This window comes from Colobus angolensis, unplaced genomic scaffold, assembly GCF_000951035.1.
Source record: "Colobus angolensis palliatus isolate OR3802 unplaced genomic scaffold, Cang.pa_1.0 Scaffold5, whole genome shotgun sequence".
In the NCBI taxonomy this organism is placed as follows: domain Eukaryota; kingdom Metazoa; phylum Chordata; class Mammalia; order Primates; family Cercopithecidae; genus Colobus; species Colobus angolensis.
The window spans coordinates 4,588,666-4,593,419 of NW_012118487.1; the positions used below are offsets into that span (position 1 = coordinate 4,588,666).

General features: G+C 44.1%; 1 pseudogene; it reads right to left on the reverse strand.

Annotated features, from left to right (window-relative positions):
* Positions 1-607: 607 nt before the first annotated feature.
* LOC105524358 lies at positions 608-2,069 on the reverse strand (annotated as a pseudogene).
* Positions 2,070-4,754: the final 2,685 nt, after the last annotated feature.

Below are 4,754 nucleotides of genomic sequence, written 5' to 3' on the forward strand. Positions count from 1 at the left end.
CATAAAATGAGACAGCAATGAAAGAACAGAAAACAAATGATACTAAAAAATTATATAAAAGGGAATAAGATAACTATTGTTCATACCACATTTTAGATGGTTAGACAATGAATATATGAAGGGTTCAAATAAATGGAAAATCGAAGAGATGAAAATTTACAAGAAACAGAGAAAGAGATAATGAGAATGAAAGAAGTCAATCTACATGAAAAGTAGAATGAAACAAGAAGGCAATTTGAATCTAGTAGAGTAGATTTTTGGAAACAAGAAGTGTTAATTTAAAAAAGAAGAGGAGGAGAAGGAGAAAAGAGATAACCCTCTTCCCAGTTCTGAAAATATATTAAGCAAAACACTCCTTTTCAGGGTCAATAATTTCTTTCTCTCACCCATAGTAGAGAACAAACTGCTACGCTCAAGTCATTTTTTTTTTTGGGGGGGGGTGTTGAAATGACTGGTGTGTAATATTTTTAAAAGCCTTCATTTTTGGACAGCATAAGTTTCCTTCAGTTATTTTTCCATTTCTAGTTAAATTTCATTTTGAGGCTTACCATATCAAAGTGAGTATAAAGTTCTGCACAGTAGTCACTGTGGATTTCATGTCATTTATGATGAAAATGGAAATGTGTAGTTTACTTAAGAAAATTTTCTTCTGTAACATCTAACTCTTCATCCTCATCATCTTCTGCTGGCTGATCCTTTCTTAGTTGGTAGCAGATACCTGTCCTGTTCCAGATACACACTTAGCTGACAGTGATGTCTGATGAGGTGACTTTGAATTTGCTCTTACCATATCTAAATGAGATGAATAATCTGGTGCATACAGAGAATTTCAGAAAACCTTTAAATCTAAATCTTCATCCTCATCAATCTTTTGTATATTCTGGTAGGCAGCTGTGTAGGCCTCTAAAGTTTTGCTGTGAAATAACATTTCAATTGTGAAAAATTTGGAAAATATAGTCTTTCTAGCCTTTGTTTTCTGCCTTTCAAAGTTGTCAAGTTTCCTCCACATGATGACTTGTTCGGTAGCATCCCTTTCAGCTCTTTGTAATTCTGTGTCTGCCTTTGGTCCAAAGGAAGAAGGACCAAGCAATTGGCGCAGCCCCAAACCGCTGCTCCAGGGACTCCTCTCAGGAATGGAGGTGTTCTGGAACCTCAAACGCTCTCAAAGAGCCACTCCTCATGTGGTTTCTGGCTGAGCTGGGCAGTAACAACCTTAAAAAACATCCTTTTTTTTTTTTTTGAGACAGTCTCACACTGTTACCCAGGCTGGAGTGCAATGGTGTGATCTCGGCTCACTGCAACCTCCGTCGCTGGGTTCACGCCATTCTCCTGCCTCAGCCTCCTGAGTAGCTGGAATTACAGGAGCCCACCACCACGCCTGGCTAATTTTTTTGTATTTTTAATAGAGACGGGATTTCACTATGTTAGCCAGACTGGTCTTGAACTTCTGACCTCGTGATTCACCCACCTCGGCCTCCCAAAGTGCTTTGATTACAGGCGTGAGCCACCATGCCTGGCCTAAAAAACTTTTTTTAAAGGCCAAAATTCAAAAGATGCAATAACATGTCGTTCAGGTGGGTTTCACTGACCTATTCCTTCTACTTGAGTTAATTGCTTAGCTTCTCGATTCCTTGCTGTGAATGTTGCCTTGCGGTCATCCCATTTCATTTTTACAATGGTTCCATAAGCTTTCAAGGGTTAACCACTTTGGCTTCAAGTCTTTCAACCTCTGCTTGTCAATAATCCTGAAGTTTGGCAAACTCATCAGCAAAGCTCATCAGGCCCAGCTTTAGATGTGGGGTCTCTGTAGCGGCATACGAATTGATTTCATTCATCAGGAGGTCCGCTTCGCCTCGCGGCCTGGCCGTTTTCTGCACACAGGCAGCAAAGAATTGGCACAGTTCTCCAAAATGCTTCTCCACATTTGAGACAGCTGCTTGCAGTTGTTTGGTTTGAACATTCCGGTTTTCCAGTGTGCATCTCAACATCTTGCCTGGCGCACAACCAGGGACCCCGGGGGAGCCCAACGACGGGGGCTCTAAGGGGCCTGGGTGCGCGCTGGGGCGCAAGCCGCCCTCACGTCATGATTCTGTGCTTCTGTGATGATTGATGACCTCTTTGTGAAGTCAGAGAGCTGTCGACCAGGCAACATCTCTAAGTGGGGATGCAGGCAGCCATCTGCTGGTTGTAATTTTGGGGCAAAAGAACAGATAGCTACACTGTCCCCAGAATATCACATGCATGGAAGGATGTTGGAAATTAATGTTGGTGAAAAGAAAGCATGTGAAAATGTCTTTATAAATTATAACATGCTATATAAGTGGCATTACAATGATCAAAGGTAAAGCAACACGTATTATAAGGGTAAGACAAGATTTGATTACATAAGCACCTTAGCAGGCCTTAGGACATAAGAGACTTCATCCATTTCTTCCTACTTCTTGAGTGCCTGCAGGAGATGAATGAGACACAGTCTCCACCCCCACAGGGCTTGCAATCTTTTAGGGGCAACTGGGTACTTATGCATGACGCTAGGCAGACAGTGATGAGTGCCACGAGAACAATGGCTGCCTCCTGTAGAGACAGAAAACACTTTCTCTCTACTCTCTGAGATTTCATAATTGACTCCAGGACAGTAGGCAGATGAACAGGAGAAAAACGTGCACATTTATTACACGGATGGGAGCAGCACGAGAAAGAAAAGTGAGTACCCAAAACCCAGTGAAACTGACAAGCTTATCTACTTCTTCATAAAGAAGAGGGGATCGGGCATGTAGGCTGCTTAGGGGAAAGTAAGTGCTTTTTGGGGAAGATGAACAGGTGGTAGCCTGTGGTGATGTCTGTGAGCGGCCCAGACCCCCAGTCTCTTCTCCTGTGATACAGTGAATCTTGTCTCTGGAGGAGGAACTGAGTTCCTTTTTAGAAGATCTATCTTGAGGAGATAAGGAAGGTTCAGGGACAGCCCCTCCCTGTGCTTCAGGGAGAAAAAGGAGCGAGACAGGAGGGCAGGCAAAGGTCAGAGAGATCTTGTTGCTGAGGCCGTTGCTGAAGCCTTCCAGTCTCCTCCAGTTCAAAGTACTCTGCAGGCCAGCGCGCCATATCTTTTTCTGAGCCCCAACAATGGTCAGCTGTGACATCCAGGAAGGCTCTGAAGAGGACGTGGCATTCACCTTGCTCTTGAAGGACAGGGAATACTTGAAAAGAAAAAGATAGACAAAGGACTCAGACAAAAGAAATAGTTCTCTTTCCTCTCACGTAACATTTGGATATTTTTGCCAGTCGTCCATCCCTGCCTTGAGGGAACTGAACAGAGAGCGGGCCCATTCAGAAGAAGAGATGAAAGTCTGTTGTGGAGAGCCCCTTAAGGGTCCTTGAACAGGTAGGACCAGCCGGAGGATAACGGGGTGTGCAGGTGTCCATCTAAGCACCACAGCTTGGTTGGGAGCAATTTTGGAATTCCAAGCCTCAGATCCCCACAGCCCTTTCTTCTCATCCCGCCTCTGGCAATGCATAAATAGGAAACAAGCAGGCGGGAGCTGGTGGGTCAGCCTGTACCTCCACATTGGTGCCCCTGCTCAGAGGAAATGATTCATTCGTGTGAAGCTATCTCCATAGCCCAAAGCAAGCTCATTTATTTATGAATAATTTGAAAAGGAAAGTACAAATCTTTTATGGGACTACTTCAAAATATTTCATATTGTTACCCCCAAAAACTGGGGCTTATTTGTCTAGTGAGTAACAAACGACTCTGCAGGAGAACTCAGATTTTGATCAATAGGCATTGTGTTACTTGGCATAAGTAAGACGCACACAGGGAGTATTCTTCAAAGCCGTGTCTTCCCAAGGGAAAATGACAGGAGGGTTTGTTGGAGTGATGGAGAAGGGATAGGTGCATCATGGCATGTGTGTGTAGGGGGGGTACCAGTGGCCCAGACCCCCCCTCTACATGCCATGATGGGTCACAGTTTATGGGAATAAAGTCATAGCTCCTCTAGGGGAGGAGGACTTTAGCATGGCATGAAGAAACTTCACTGTGGTTCGTCTATAAGTTGCTGGGGTCTATCAGTTGCTGATTCCAACCAGCAAGGTGACTGCATTCCACACAGGCTGCAGGACAAGAGGCTGTAAACCAGGCTGCTTGCTCAGGTTGATTATTCATTTCCTAAAATCCCTGGAAACCCTCTCTATCTGCTTACAAAAGTACAGTGAATCCTTCATTTACACGATCAGAGTTCATGGCATCTCCAATCTGCATGCTTAGAATGGCCACTCTGAACAGTGACGTTGCTTATAAAGCCAAGGTACGGAGTTCTCCCAGTCTGTGCTGCTTGGTCAATGATCGGCAGTAACTTCCCCGCCAGGTTGATAGAGAACTGCAGTGGGAAACTCGCCTTGAAGAACAGATTTCCCTAAGGGAATCAGTGCTAAAGAACCGATACATTGTGAACGTGTTCTTTAGCAAAGCTTGTGAAGTATTTCAGAGGCCAAGGTGTATCAGGGTGTCCATAGACGTGAAACATGTTAAAGGCCTTGAGTGGCTGATGGTCTAGATCTTGTCAGCATCTCTCCTTAGAAATGCAAACTCAGGCCCCACGCTACACCTCGATTTCCAGGTGACGCATATGCACGCTAAAGTTGAAGAAGTCTTGGTTTAGATGCCTTTGAAAGGAAGTCATAAGTCACCCTCCTCAATCCCCTAGGAATGTTTCCTAGGAGAAAGAAAGTTGAACATTGCTATTTTTTTACTCTAATAT